This window comes from Equus asinus, chromosome 2, assembly GCF_041296235.1.
Source record: "Equus asinus isolate D_3611 breed Donkey chromosome 2, EquAss-T2T_v2, whole genome shotgun sequence".
NCBI lineage: Eukaryota > Metazoa > Chordata > Mammalia > Perissodactyla > Equidae > Equus > Equus asinus.
In genome coordinates this window covers 89,311,596-89,326,436 of record NC_091791.1, presented here as the reverse complement: position 1 = coordinate 89,326,436, position 14,841 = coordinate 89,311,596, and positions in this window count along the sequence as shown.

Genomic DNA, 14,841 nt, shown 5'->3' with positions numbered 1-14,841 from the left:
CCCTCCTTACGAGATCGACTGTCATGCTGTCACAGGGCCTGTGTTCGAGAAACCCTTATTTGACTTAATAATGGCCCCAAAGCACAAGAGAAGTGACGCTGGCAATTTGGATGTGCCAAAGAGAAGTTGTGAATCTCTTACTGGGCCTCGTTTATAAATCAAACTCTATCACAGGTGTATACGTATAAGAAAAACATTCATATATATACATAGGGTTTAGTACTATCTGTTGTTTCAGGCATCTACTGGGGGGCTTGGAACATATCCCCCGTGGATAAGGGGGGCTACTGTATTTATTAAATTTGCCTCCTTCAGGTAAAATTCACCAAATGTAGCGCTTCTCAGTTTGTGCTCTTTTGTGTGGCTTAGTCTCACTGTCTCCCACTTCTGTGCATGATGCAGATTATGGTGTCTGTCCCAGCTCGGTGGGCACCCTCTGTGACCAGGGACCCTGCGCCCATGGCGCTGGATTAGCTCCCTACTCCTAAGTCAGCATGGCATCAGACAACAGAGCAGAAATGCTAACTGACACAGGCAGAATAATTTTAGCTTTGCTGCAAAGAGAGATTTGCTTATTTCTTATAAATATACTTAAAACTCATTGGAGAATATATGGAAAATATAAAAGGCAGAGATAAAAAGAATACCCTTGGGGGTTGGCCCAGTGAACATAGTGGTTAAGTTTGTGCACTCTGCTTCCACATCCCAGGGTTTGCAGCTTCGGATCCCAGTGCAGACCTATGGACGGTTCATCAAGCCATGCTGTGGCGGCATCCCACATAAAATATCAGAAGATTGGCACAGATGTTAGCTCAGTGACAATCTTCCTCAAGCAAAAGGAGGAAGATTGGCAATAGATGTTAGCTCAGGGCTGATCTTCCTCACACACACAAAAATGAATACTGTATTCTTGTAGCGCCATCTCATTGTCCATGGCTGGTTCTGTTCTCTTCCATCCTTACTCTGAATGTCTGTTGTTTTCACACAGTTGAGATCATTCTGTGTTCACTTCCTTGGATTTTCCTCTTGTCAATAAACATTGAAACATAAGTGTTTCTTTATATCACAAAAAACTTTACAAAAGTACATTTTAATTGATTGCATATTTCATTGGTTAGCTTTACCACGAGGGCAGTTAACCAATATTCTTTATTGATTACTCTAGTTTTTCCTCTTGTAAACAATACCAAAAGGAACATCTTTGTGCCATAAATATTTTTTCCATATTTAGAATTGTTGTGGCTTTGGCAAATGATTTGCTAAATAATCCCAAACAACAGATTTCCAGAAGTGAAATTATCTGATGAAAGAGTATGAATATTTACAGAGCTTTTGTGCCTGTTATTTTAAACTGATATCCAATAAAATGCTGACATTACTAAGCTTACATTTTTAATGTATCAAGTTTCACATTTTTTAATAAAAATGCTTCCGATATCATTGATACTTTTAAACCTTGTCACATCTTCTTCTGTAGGCTAAATAGTCAATTACAGTGTCTTCTTGTGTGGTTTGTTTTGTTTCCTTTGCGTTATTGTACATTGTTACAGCTGTCTGTCTGGTCTGGTGGGTACATCTTTGGCTCACCATGTGAGGTGAGGTGGCTGGTTTCTCAGTTGGCTTAGAACTTGCCTGGGGCATGAAAGTTAGGGATAAACTCAGCCACATTCCCTCCTCTGAACCTGTCAGTCGTTTTGCGCATCCTTCCTGGGGGAGCCGAGGGCCTTCCTTGCGGGTTGTAAGGAAGTATGGGATGCTGTGATGCTTTGGGCAGCCCTCTGGCAGGGCTGTGCTGTAAAAGGGGCAACCCCCGCAACTGTGTGGCAGAGGAGGCCTCCTCCCTGGGTGGTCCAGTTATTCTCTCTGCATCCCTGCACTCTAGCCTCATTCTGGGGCACCCACAGGTCCCCAAGCAGCCAGGCTGTGCCCCACCCCCCTCCCAATCCTGGGCAGCCTCTCCCCCGGCATGAGGTTTGGTTCCACATGCACCTGACAGGAGACTGGAGCAGGTGCCAGGATTTTCCTAAAGAACAGCTCAAGGAGGCACTGGCCCTGGCCCTGCCCTCACCCAGCCCAGTGCACAGGGCCCTTCGGAGTCCTGGTTCTGGCCTCTCTGCACCCAGTGAGATTTGTAGATTTCTCCTCTTCGACATCATTTGACAATGTTTCCCGAGGATCTGTGAGGAGCCGAGCACTGGGCAGGTAGCACTGGGGCAGCAGAAACAAAGAGCAGGGGTGCTCAAGGCCATAGGGAGGGTGGTCCTTCTAGAGACTGAGAGCAAGGTGGGGTTGGCCACAAGATGAGGTGGGTTTGATGGTAGAAATCTCACTGAGAGGCCCTCACTGAGCCTGGGTGGAGAGGCCCTGGAGTGCTTCTTGGAGGAGCTGGTGACTGGACTGAGAAGAAAGCAACATAAGAAAGAAGAAGGAAGGGCGTTCCAGGCCAAGGGAGTGTATATACAGAGTCAAAGAGAGAGAGGAACAGCATGGTCTTCCCAGCAGTTGTAAGCAAGGTGGGAGGTAAGGGGACCCCTGGTCCTTGTAGGCCTTTCAAAAGATCACAGCCACCAGGTCCACTCAGTTAGGCCACTGGGAGAGAAGAAAGAGGCGTATGGGGTCTGTGAAGCAGAGACGTGGCTTTGCAGGGCAGCTCAGAGAAACACAGAGACATTCATGGGCAGAGGCACAGGGCTGGGGGCTGCCTGCAGGCGGGGCAGTGAACCAGACGACTCAAGAAGTGGGACTTCAGTCTCATCTTGCCATCCATCCCTGGCTAGAGCCCATGACCCTGGCAGGAGCTGGGATTCTGGAGACAACAGCTCTCTGCTCTCAAGGGAGAGGAAGTCTGGCCTCCCACAGACCCAGAGCTGGTTCTCTGAAGCCTGGTGCACGGAGGGGAGTGGGCAGGGAGAGTGGCCATCCCCACCAGACAGCAAGGGGTGGACAAGGAGACTCTGCCTGTCTGGCTGGGTGACCTTGGACAACCTTCACCTCCCCATCACAGTGTCTGCGTCTAGTGTAATATTTGCCTCGCCTGGTGGATGCAAGGTTTAAACGTCATTTCTTAAATCACTCTCCATGATGCCAGGTCCCTTCCGCCTCCGAGTGATAGGACGGCCAGGTGGCGTTCTTCAAACCAGCCACCACAGCCCTGCCACAGCTACTCTCTGTCCCGAGGTGCGAGGCATCCGGGGACCTGTGTAGCCTGGTGCTGCTGCGTCCTGGCCCCTGTCTGTCTTGGAGGCCGGTCAGCGCCTCTCTGGAGCCAGCGGAGGCATCCGGTGGGCTGGCAGGCAGCTTTTATGTGCCTAGTTAGGGTTTTATGTTGTGGCCAGGCAGATGTGCATCTGACGCAGCCTGTGGTCAGCTGCGAGCATCTGTGCTCCTGGCTGTGCTGCCCAAGAGCAGAGGCCGCTGGGGCTGCCCTCCTGGCCCAGCCACAGGACAGAGGGATGAGGCCTTCTCTGGCTGGGCCTTTTCTCTTCTGAGATGCTTGTTTCCATTTGCTCATGAAACAGCTGGGCTGAGCCAGGCAGAGGGGGTAGAGGATGTGGGCGGGCAGGCAGAGGACAGGCTCCTGGGAGCCTGGGGTTGGTGGGAGCTTCAGGGCCACAAGGATTTTGAACCAAGGAAGTGTCACTGGTCCATTCAGCAAGGTCCCTCCAATCCCTGGCAGGGCTGTTCTCGGCCCTGGGAACTCGGGACGGGCAGCAGGGTCCTGCCCCGTGAGCTTGTGTTCCAGCGGAGGTAAGCAGACAAAGTAACAAGACCGTTCCCGGGAGGGTAGGCTCTAGGAAAGGCTGGGAGCAGGGACCTCTGGGAGAGCATGGCAATGGCAGGGTGGCCGGGGGCCTGTCAGGGGAGGAGACACCTGATGAGACCTGAGGAAGCTCAGAAATGATATTAAATATATCAGAATGGCTGCTTAGCGGGGATGGGACTGTGGACTGAGGTTAGAGGAGAAACAAACTAACACAAAGGAGAGGCTTGTGGACCAATGGTGCGCCCTCAATGAGGGGTTCAACTGACTCGAATTCATCATTCTAAAATCAAAACAAAGTCTAAAATTGAAATCCAGGCTGAGGGACCAAAACTGTTTGGAAACTCTGGGTACAAGGTGTGTATGGGAGTGAGGGCTGGGCTGGTCTCACTTCCAAGCAGTGTGACCATGTGGGGACATGACCACTCCATTGGGGCACCCAAAACATCAGTTTGTTTTCTCAAGGGCAGGTCAGGAGTGTCCCCACCTGCTCTCTGGGGAGGGGCAGGTGTGGCTGCCAGGGTTGAGGACGTGGAGTGGGGGAGGGGCTCTGGAATCCCCCCCTCAGTGAGGTGGCTCCCCGAGCCCTCAGCAGTAATTGCTGCCCCTGAATTCAGAGCTGCTTCTCCTCAGCTTCCCCAGAAAGGACATTGTGGGTGTTCTGAGTGCTCTGGAGGGAGTGCACCTGGCTGTGCCGTGTGGGGAGAGGATGGGGGGACATAACGTTCCTTATTCAGAGTGGTCACAGAAACTGTTTTCAGATCCATGTCTTGTCCCCACTTTCGTGGTTCCTGGCACCTCCTATTCCAGATCTTTTCCAAGGTTTTACTGGGAGAAATCAGCTGATTTCTTATTCCCTTCCTTACTGGAAGCTTAATTTTCACCTTTCTAATTTCCCCAGATTCTTTCGACATCTCTAATCTGCTGTCGTCTTTCTTTTTCTTTTTTCCCATATAAGTTTATAGCTTTAATTCCTTTTGGCCATCTTCCTGGAATTTGGGGAGTAAGTAGACACCATGCCACATCTACCCACCATGTTTGATGGAAGTCGACAGCCCACCGTTTCTCCCAGCCTCAGTTTTCTCCTTCATGTGGGGAGATGATCCTGTGGTCAAGGGAGCTCCTGGAGGCAGCCAGGAGGGGGAGGCAGGATGGGGCTCGGAGGTAGGCTCTCCTGGGATTGGATCCTGGCCCCAGCACGTGCTGACTAGGTTAATTTGACCAAGTCCCTCAACCTTTCTGAGCCTCAGTTTCCCCAGCAGTAAAATGGAGATGTTCACCCTGCCCCTTCCCAGCCCACCAAGCGTATGGTAGGTGCTCACTCTCTGCTGTTTTCCTTTCCTAAGGGACACGTAGCTAGGGATTCTCAGCACCATCACGGAGAGATATATTATACGTCTTAGTCACAGCTCTGTGATCCAACTGAGTGTCCACAGCAGGGAGAGTCTGTGAGGTTTCCTCTGGTTGGGGTCTCTTCAGCCCAGCTGTTCCACCCCCTTGCTCAGGGGTGGAGGCAGATTCCAGACCCACCACCTGAACTCTGGGGACATCAGGAGATTTCCGGCAGAAGGTGGGCTTGTTTCTACAGGAACCCATGGGTCTGAGCATCATGGAGAGCAGGAGGGAAGAACAACAAGTTCCTTTCCTTTATGTGTCATGGAGTGGTGGTGGTGGCGGTGGGGACTGGTGGCCCACTGGCTGGCAACTGATGACAGAGCTTACAGTAGAAAATAGGAGTTCTTTTAGCTCTGGAGATCCCACAGATTCTAGAAAGACCCCACCATCCAGAAGAAGTGTACATGAAGTTCCAAACATCCGTGACCCCTGGGTCATTTTCCAGCTTGACTGCATTCATGGGAGAAGTGGTCCTTAGGTGTCCACGATGCCAATGGTGTGATGCATCTTAGACCTTGTCCTGGTTCTGCAAAGAATTTGGGCCTGCCACTTCGCCTCTCTCCAAGCCTCAGTTTCCCCATCTGTATCAGGAGCAACTGTGGAGCATAAAAGTTCCTCATGTACACAGCTCTAATGATCCCTGGCCCAAGGGGCCCCACCATCTGTCAAAGTCCTCAGCTGTCCTATTTGAAAATACTTGAGTCTTCAAGTTGATCAGTAGGAGATTTTGGGATGCTCTTTTTTGGGACCATGATACTATTTTTGCACAAGTCTACAGAAGCACACCCAACTGAAGGACAAAAACATCCTCCTTTGGTGGGAATAACAGGAAAATAACAGTGGCGATGAAGAAACACAAAGACGTGTGCCAAGTCCTGCCACACGTGAGTCATCGCATCACTTCTCTGGCACCACAAAGGTCAGGGTCTCTGGGGCCAGTAAATGAGACACATGTGGCAATTGTGTCTCTCTGTCCTGGGGACAGACCCATGGGAAGAGTGAGGAAATCATTCTGTGACCCTCAACATGAGAAGAGGGGACAGAGTTGAAATTTGGGGGGCTAGGAATGCATGGTCAGTTCACTCTCTGGGTCCATCCATCCATGGGCTGTGTCAATGGGCACCCAGGAGGGTAGGCGTCCCCTCCACTATGATCCCACAGGAGACCGAGCCTCCCCTCTGGAGAATGGTTGGGTTTCTCTGAGGCCTTGTGGGCCGTCCTGTGGGGGATGGGAGGGTGAAACCATGACCAACAGCCGCATCATGGAACCAGCACCTTCGTCCTCAGGCAAAATTCTATGGATTATGTGTCTTCAAAGTTCATCAAGTCCCATCAACATGGAAGCCTCCTGCATTGAAAAGCTTCTTCTCGTACCACCCTGGGAGCCACTTACAGAGGCACAGAAGGGCTGCCGATTTCCTTTAAGCCTGAAGTTACTTTGTAAAACATAGAAATAATTATCAAACATAGCCACTCATCAGAGGCAGTTTGGAAAATACCAGAAAGAAAAGAAAACACAATCCACTTTCCTATCGCACAGTGCTAACTACCCTTTTGCTATCTTTCCATCCTTGACTTTTCCTGTGTATGTTTCTGTCCTTTTGCACAGCTATGCTTATACAATTGCACACTTTCATATCATGATTTCCTATTTTTTACCTAAAAAATAGGAAAGACGTAAACATATTCCCATGTGATTACAAATTTTTCCTAAATATCGCAAGTAGTGGCTGAGGACATGCAGGAGGTTAATTAGGCAATCCCCTATTGTTGGTTAATTATCCATTTTAAGCTTTGGCTGTTATAAATAACCCTGCAGTGACCATCTTTGGGAAGTTTATTTTTTAACTTTGGGATCTATTTTTTAGGGTCAGTTCCCAGAGTGGAACTGTCACTTCAAAGGATTGGAACACTTTTGGGTTCTTGATCTCCTGTGGGAAAGGCTGACCTTAGGATTCCACCTTCCGTCTGCCCAGAGGGAGCAGTGAGAGTCTTCTGTTCACAGAACCCTTGTCCACTGGTCCTAGCCCAGCACAGTGGCCCGAGTCTGACCACCTGGTCCTCTGTAAGGGGCTCTCTTCACTCTCCATCCTCGTCTACCCTCCAGAGCTGTGGGCAGCGTCTTTAGAGGTGTTGAAGAGCATTCTAGGCTGGGGCGCTTCACTACCCTTGGACAACTCCACCAGAAGCCTTTGCTCCTGAGCATGCTGGTCCTGCCCGTGGAAAGGCCCATAGTGCCAACACCCACGAGCAGGCTTTGCCCCCAGCATGGCCCTACAGAAACAGAGTGACTAACCAGAGTGCCTTCCTGTCCCCTCAAAGTTCAGGCCAGGGGTCCCAGGTTCAAAGAACTCATCTGACTCACTTTTTCCCAATCCCCAAAGGCAACTGCAACTTAAAAACACTGAAATCACCTCCACCCTGCCCAACAGAAGCCCTTCCCTGGGGCTCACTCAGTCCAGCGTCCAGGCAGGGCTGACAAAAACATCAACATCCCGGCCAGGGTGGGGACACGCTATTGCCCCAGCCCAGGGTCCCCTGGGGCATCAAAGACTCTTCTTCCAGCCTGTCTTACCCCTCCTCCATCCACACCAGGTGCTCATTTTCCTCTCTTGGCTTTACTTTTCCTTTGTATTTGAGCACTGGAGAGAAGGTTGGTCTGGGAGTCCCTTTCAGCTTGATGATGGGGCCAGGAGCCCCTGAGGTCATCAGGGCCTGGGGAAGGTCCGGGAAAAGTGAACTTTACTAAAGGAGGATGCATTAGTAAAGGAGAGAAGGCGGTTTCACTTTTTTCAACTTTCCAGCTTCACAAACCTGCAGTGTAGCTGAGGGTGGGCGTCAGCGCTTCAGAGGAGCAGGCAGCAGGCAGGCCCCCTGAGCTTCCTGGGAACACCCCACCTGCTGTCAGCAGCTGTGTCTGCACTTCCAAGCCCAGGGTTGGGGGGCCTCACTCAATGAAGCCCTCCACTCTGGATCCCACAGGACAACGACTGGGGTGTCTCCAGAGACACAGAGCCCACAGCCTAACAAAACAGCTTGTCGCGTTGGGGGACCACACTGTTCTTTTCATTTTTTTTACATCTTTTTAGGAATAAGGGAGGCCATAGGTAAATAAATACACTCTTTCTTATGGGAGCAAATCGTCTCTCTTCTAGAGATGTCACTTGCTGGCTACTGTCCCACCCAAAGGGCCAGAAGAGTGAGGCTAGAACTTTCTTCACATGCAGTGAATCCAACGTTTATAGACTTTCCAGGTCTCCTTTTGGATGAAGCACTCCCATCCCTCCCACTGTTTCCGTTGCTGGCCTGGTTCCTACCTGCTTATCTTCCTTAGGGCAAGCTCCGCGTTTCAATTTCCCTCATAGAATGTGGTGTAGAGAACTAGGCGATTCTTCAGATGAACCCCCCCCACCCAGGAGCTGTTGGCATCTGTGTTCTGAACACCCCGTGCCTCCAGACTCTGCTGCATTGAGCAGTGTGGCAAGTCGCAGGCCACCGTGGTCCTTACCCAACTTACAGTCCACAATCACCACCACTGCCCCAGGCTTTTAATATGAACATCTGGGCAACTAAGTTAAGCTAAGCTAAGACCCTTCTCTCCAGGACTAGATATCCAATTCTCTCAATTGCTTTTCATCTCAATAACATGTATAGGACTGGCTCAACGAGACCGGTTATGCCTGACAAGTCTCCATGGGTGTTGTCATGTGTAGCTCCAGGAGCTCCCGGTGGGCAGAGCGAAGCCTGTGACCCGGGAGACGAGGGCACCACACAGATGCGTGTAGGACGCGGAGGACAGGGCTGAACATGCTCTAGGCAGCTGTGACATCTTTAAAACACACGGCACCGACATTGAGCCATCACAATTCTCTACTTCTCAAGGGCAAATGCCACATTTTAGAGCAAGCTTTCAAGAAATACAAGCAGAGACATTCAAATAAAGACTTTCTGCCCCTGAACTCTAAACTTCGCACACACAATCACACTGAGGACGTCGTGTGGTTTAGCTTCCTCTCGTCCCCGGCGTTTGCCCAGAACTCCATCTTCGCAAAGCCACTAGCCCTCCAGCTGGTGCTGATTAAGAAGAAGTGACAGCATGGTTTTCTCTTCCTACTAACCAGGGGGTTAGAAAGGAACATTTATGGAGTTTCTACCAGGTAACAAACTCCTGCTGGGCATTCTCTGTACCTGATTCCACGTAATCCTCGCCACAACACTGTGAAATACACTCTTACCTCCGCTTCACATACGGGAAGATCGAGCACCACGGGACTTCAATGACTTGCCCTGTCAACAAAGTTGGTCATGACAGACTTTGGACTGGAGTACAGAGCTGTTGACCCTAAAGCCTGTGCTTTGTCCACTGCTTCAGACTCTAGACCAGCGCCATGCAACAGAAATAGAATGTGAACCACAAATATGAGCCAAATATGTAATTTTACATTTTCTCATAGCCACATTAAAAAAGGGAAAACCAGGTAAAGTTAATTCCAGCATTTTTTTTTTAACTCAATGGCTCCAAAACGTTAGTATCAATGAGTAATCAGTATAAAAACTATTAATTTTACATTCTGTTTGGTAGTAAGTCTTTGAAGTCCGTTGTGTGATTTACACTTACGGCACATCCCTCTTTGGACGAGCCATGTTTCAAGTGCTCAGTATCCATACTTGGTTGGTGGCTATCATATCAGTTAGCTCAGATATTAAATACAAAAATAGCTGTTTTGTTTTCTCTGTTAGCTATCCTTAAAGAGAATTACATTTTCTCTCAATGCTTTTAAATACATTTGAATGCTATAAGAAATAGTCGATGAATTCCTAATGAGGTGAAACTGAATAGCTTCTTACTTGCATTAGTCTGCTCAGGCTGCCATAACACAATACCCTAGATGGAGTGGCTTAAACAACAGATGTTTATTTTATCACAGTTCTGGAGGGTGGAACCTGAGATCAAGGGACCAGCATGGTTGGCCTCTGGTGAGGACCTTCATCCTAGCTTGTAGTTGGCGGCCTTCCTGCTGTGTCCTCACTTGGAGAAAGAGAGAGAGCGAGAGGGAGACTGCGTACTAGCTTTGTGTCTATTCTCATAAAGGTACTAATCCTGCCGGGAGACCCCGCCCTCATGACCTCATCTAACCCTGATTACCTCGCAAAGGCCCCGGCTTCAAATATCATCGCGATGGGGGATAGAGCTTCGACTTATGAATCCGAGGTGATACAAGCATTCAGTCCCTCTCGTCACTGAATAAAATGCAGAATGGGGAAATCTCTCACAGTGTTCAGTGATGCAAAGTGTCCTCGGGGTTACCTCTGAGGACAACTTGGCAACTTCTCCTGGTGTGTATCGCGGGGTCTGCGTGTTGCAGATACACCCCTGCAAAGTAAAGACGTCCGTTCAAATCCTGCTCTTTACAACTCTTTGCACATTTTGTCCTCAGTCCTTACAGCAAGCGGTGATATCCTTAACCCAGTGTTTAAGAGTCAGACCTGGAGGCTCCACGGTGTAGTGATATGTTGGCACTAAAGGTGGGTAAACAGTGGGAGCCAGGGCTCTACCCCCGGCCTTCCGAGCTCAGGGCTCTCTCCTACGTTCTGCTTTGTGAAGAGTTGCTGACAACCGGTTGCTGTTTCCTAGGGGAATCAAGGTTAGGGTGGGCCCTGTTCTGCACACTCTTGGCTCTGTGTCCCTTTTGAGCAGCAAAAAGGTTTAACAGGTTTCAGATCATCATCTGTGCTAAGCGCTTGGTGGCTTGGCCAGTGGGCCTCTGTGCTGGTACCCAGAGAGACAAGATCATTTTGCATGTGACTGTTGGAGCTTCTAGGGAGGGATGCCCGGGGAGCAGGCACTTGAACAGGCTTCACCTTCTTGTTGAAGCAACTGGTCCTTCATTCCTGCCTCCTTCAAACCCTCACTCCGGACTGCTCCCTGCCAGCCCCTGGCTAGGCTGGAAGTGCACAGTGACGGAGCAGTGGATCTTGGCTCTCTGCAATCACAGCATGGTGACACAACCAGGAGGGAGGGACACATGCTCCTAAATCAGAACGAGTGTCAGCAAGGCCTTCGTTTACCAGCAGACAAGAGCAGGCAAGAGCTTCTAGGGCTCGGGGTAGATGCCGCTGCCTTCCAACAAGGCAGAACACCAGGACGGCCTCGTTGATGGGGACGAGGGTAGGGCAGGAGCAGAGTGGGCTGGGTATCTTGACCTGGACAAGCCGCCTCAGACCAGGGGGTCTCTTTCCCACCTGCACCGCCTCTTTAAACCCAAATGATGACAACAGGGACTTTATGGACAAAGATCAATACTGTTTATTGAGGACGTGCTATGCCAGGATTTTACATCTGTTACCTGTTATGAGTTGAACTGTGCCCTCCGAAAATTGATGTGTTGAAGTCCTAATGTGTAGGACCTCAGAATGTGACCTTACCTGGGAATAGAGTCATGGTCAATATAATTAGTTAAGATGAGGTTATTAAGTGGGCCCCAATATACTAGTGTCCTTACAAAAAGGGGAAATTTGGAGACAAACACACACATAGGGAGAACATGAGGTGAAGATGAAGGCAGAGGTGGGGGTTATTCTTCTGTGAGCCAACAAACATCAAAGATTGGCAGGAAACCACCAGAAGCCAGAGGAGAGGCATGATTCTCCCTCACAGCCCTCAGAAGGAACCCAGCCTGCTGACACCTTCATCTTGAACTTCTAGCCTCCTGAGATCAAGCCTCAGGCCTCTATCCAGCTCAGGATTCCCTTGACAGAACCATGAGACAAGAAACTTCTGTGGCTCGAGGCCCCCAGTTTGTAGCATTCTGCCATGGTAGCCCTCGCAAACTGGCACGTCATGTCATTTAATACATATACCAGTCCTGTGAAGAAGCTGGTATCAAGCCCATTGAACAGAAGACGGAAACAAGGTTCCGAGAAGTGACTTAGTCCAGGTTGCTCAAAGGTATCGTTTGAACGCAAATCCACCTTGCACCCAAGCCCGCTACGTCCCACGACTCTCAGTGGGTGTTTCCTCTCTGGCTCTGGGTGAATGTTCAGCCTAGGAAAGGATCAGATCATTCACTCATGAAAACACTTGCTTCTCTTAAGCACATTCTCCTCCAGGTTCTTTTGAAAGGCAAGCCGACCCACTGGGCACAGGGGCTGTGTACTGCTTTTCAGGAAGCAGATCCCGGACAAGCCAGCTCCACTGGTCCCCCTGAGCCCGCCTAGCAAACTCCCAGCAGGGGACAAAATGTTTTATCTAGCTTAGACCTCCCCCAGATGGAGCTACGCGCCTGCCTCAGGACGCGCCCTGCATGGAAGTCCCCTTCAGGTGATAGAAACGCCCCCGACACTGATGAATGAATGCCCTGCTTGTGGTCCAGGAGTTTCACTCAGTCCCATGACAGGCGTGCTCGTCTTTTCACCTTTTCTACAAAATGGAATGGAAAGTAAGGACGAATCCCTAAAGAATTTTTATTGGCCCTGTCTGTCATTTACTTTGGCTCCATAAACCAAAGAGACGTCAGGCTGCAAAATACAGGCAGCCCCCTGGTAATACTCCATCAGGATGTGCGGTGGGCACAGTGGATTGTACTCACTGGGTCAAACAAACATCTTTCATCTGTTGGTGAGTCCGTTTATTGAGTGGGGGCTTTCCTTCCAGCTAATTTCACTCCTCTGATGGAACATTAAGGGACTCCGGCAGTTCTTAAGCGAGGCAACTGTTACTCTTTTCAGTGTTTCCCCGCTTAGCTTGACTTAGACTCCACAGGAATTTTTCTGAAGCTGTAGGGTAAAACGAGGCATCTCTTCAGCCGCCTCCTCCTACTCCTGCCCCAGCAGAAGATCAAGCCACACCCAGCCTAGTACCCCAGCAGGTTCACCATGTCACATGGCAATGGTCAAATACTCGCGGAGATTTATCCCTACAAGGATGTTCCTGTCCACCCCAACTTCTTTCTACTTTTAGTTTTGCTGAGAAATTGTAAAACATGCTTGTCGTACAATATTACTCATTATAGAGGTGTATGAGTAAAATGTGATTGTAGCTACCTCCTTGCAATTTAAAAAAAAATTTTAAGAGAAATTGAGTCATACCATTTGGAGTGTTTTGTAACTGCTTTTTTTCACTAAATGATAAACCAAGGAGTCTTCTAGATTAGTAGAGATAAATTTAATTCCTTTTAATTTCTCCTCTGTTTTCCATGTTTTGTTTAACCCTTCCTCCAAGGCTAGTCTGGTGTCACTGGTGACTTTGCCCTTGGATGCTTGCTGCCAAGAAGCTGTTCTGTTGATTCTGCTGTCATCGTCTCCACTAGACCTTGGCTACCAGATGCTGTCATCCCACCATCACTGCCTACCACCATCTCCATCACCACCACCATCGCCCCCACTGCCATCAGCTCCAGTGCTACCAGCACCTCCCACCACCATCTCCATCACCACGACCAGCACCCCCACTGCCATCAGCTCCACTGCTCCAGCACCTCCCACCACCATCTCCATCACCACCACCACCAGAGTGAATTCTGAACTGTTCCCTGCTTCTTTGCAGCACTGGTTTCAGATTCAAAGTCCTCAGTGGGAGTCCTTAATTGTCCATACACAAGCTTTAGCTGTCAGGAGTCAGGGACAATAATCTGATTGGGTTAATCTGAGGAGGATTGGTAACCTTATAATATTAAATCTTCCTATCTAGGAACACGGGATGTGTTAAAATCTCCCATATTTCCAAGAATTTTTGTTAACAAAATGCTAGTCTGATTCTACTAGTTTATAGATGATTCTGTTTTCTCCCTCAGTGTTTATGATTCTCTCTTTTTCCTTTGTGTTTTAAAATGTTCTATGGCATTGTTTTTCATTCATTCTAATAGAATAGATGCGTCATTTTAATCTGGAGTTCCTTCTCCTTGTCTTTCTGCTCTATGTTCTGACAGATTTCCTTGACTTTATCTTTTGGTTCATTTACTGATGATTATTTTGGGGTCACAGAACGGTGGATGACATTTGAAATGTCTAAGAAGATGTTTTCTTCCCAGAATATTCTTTTATGAATGTGCAATCTTCCTGAATTTCTGAGAGTACTAATTCGAGTTTTTTACAGTTTCTTTTGCTCATTGAATTATCTGTATGTCCACAGGAGTCTATTCCACTGTCTGCCCTTGCAGTCCTCATGTCGCACATGCTGACCTACTCCGCCAGCCTGGTGAGTCCCTGTTTGAAAACTGTGTTGGTTCTTCCAGATGGTAGATACAGCGGCCCTTTCTTCAGAGGCGTCTTCTATGATTGAACTTAGGGTTTGGGTTCCTGGGCTGGGCTGGGGGCCTTCCCTTGTGTGCAGTGAAGAGCAAGTCTTCAGGCTGAAGACGTGGCTACTGAATGAAACGAGCTCAGTAGCGTCAATGTCAGAAAGCAGGGATCTTTCTCTGGGTTCACCTGCATCTCCTGCAGCCCCTCCGGCTGGCCTGGGCTGGGCCTGGCTGCAGAGAGCAGACCCCTTTTCCTGTATCCATTTGCTCAGAGGAGCTGACAAATGGCTTCCTCTGAGTTCCCACTTTCTGCTGGTGATTTTCCATCCCATTCTCTGGCCTGTGCCAGGAATAACATTTCACACTCGTCTCACACCTTTTCTCCTCTGAGCTCCAGGCACTTTACAAGCAAACAGTTACTATTATTGCCCTCTGAATTCTGATGGA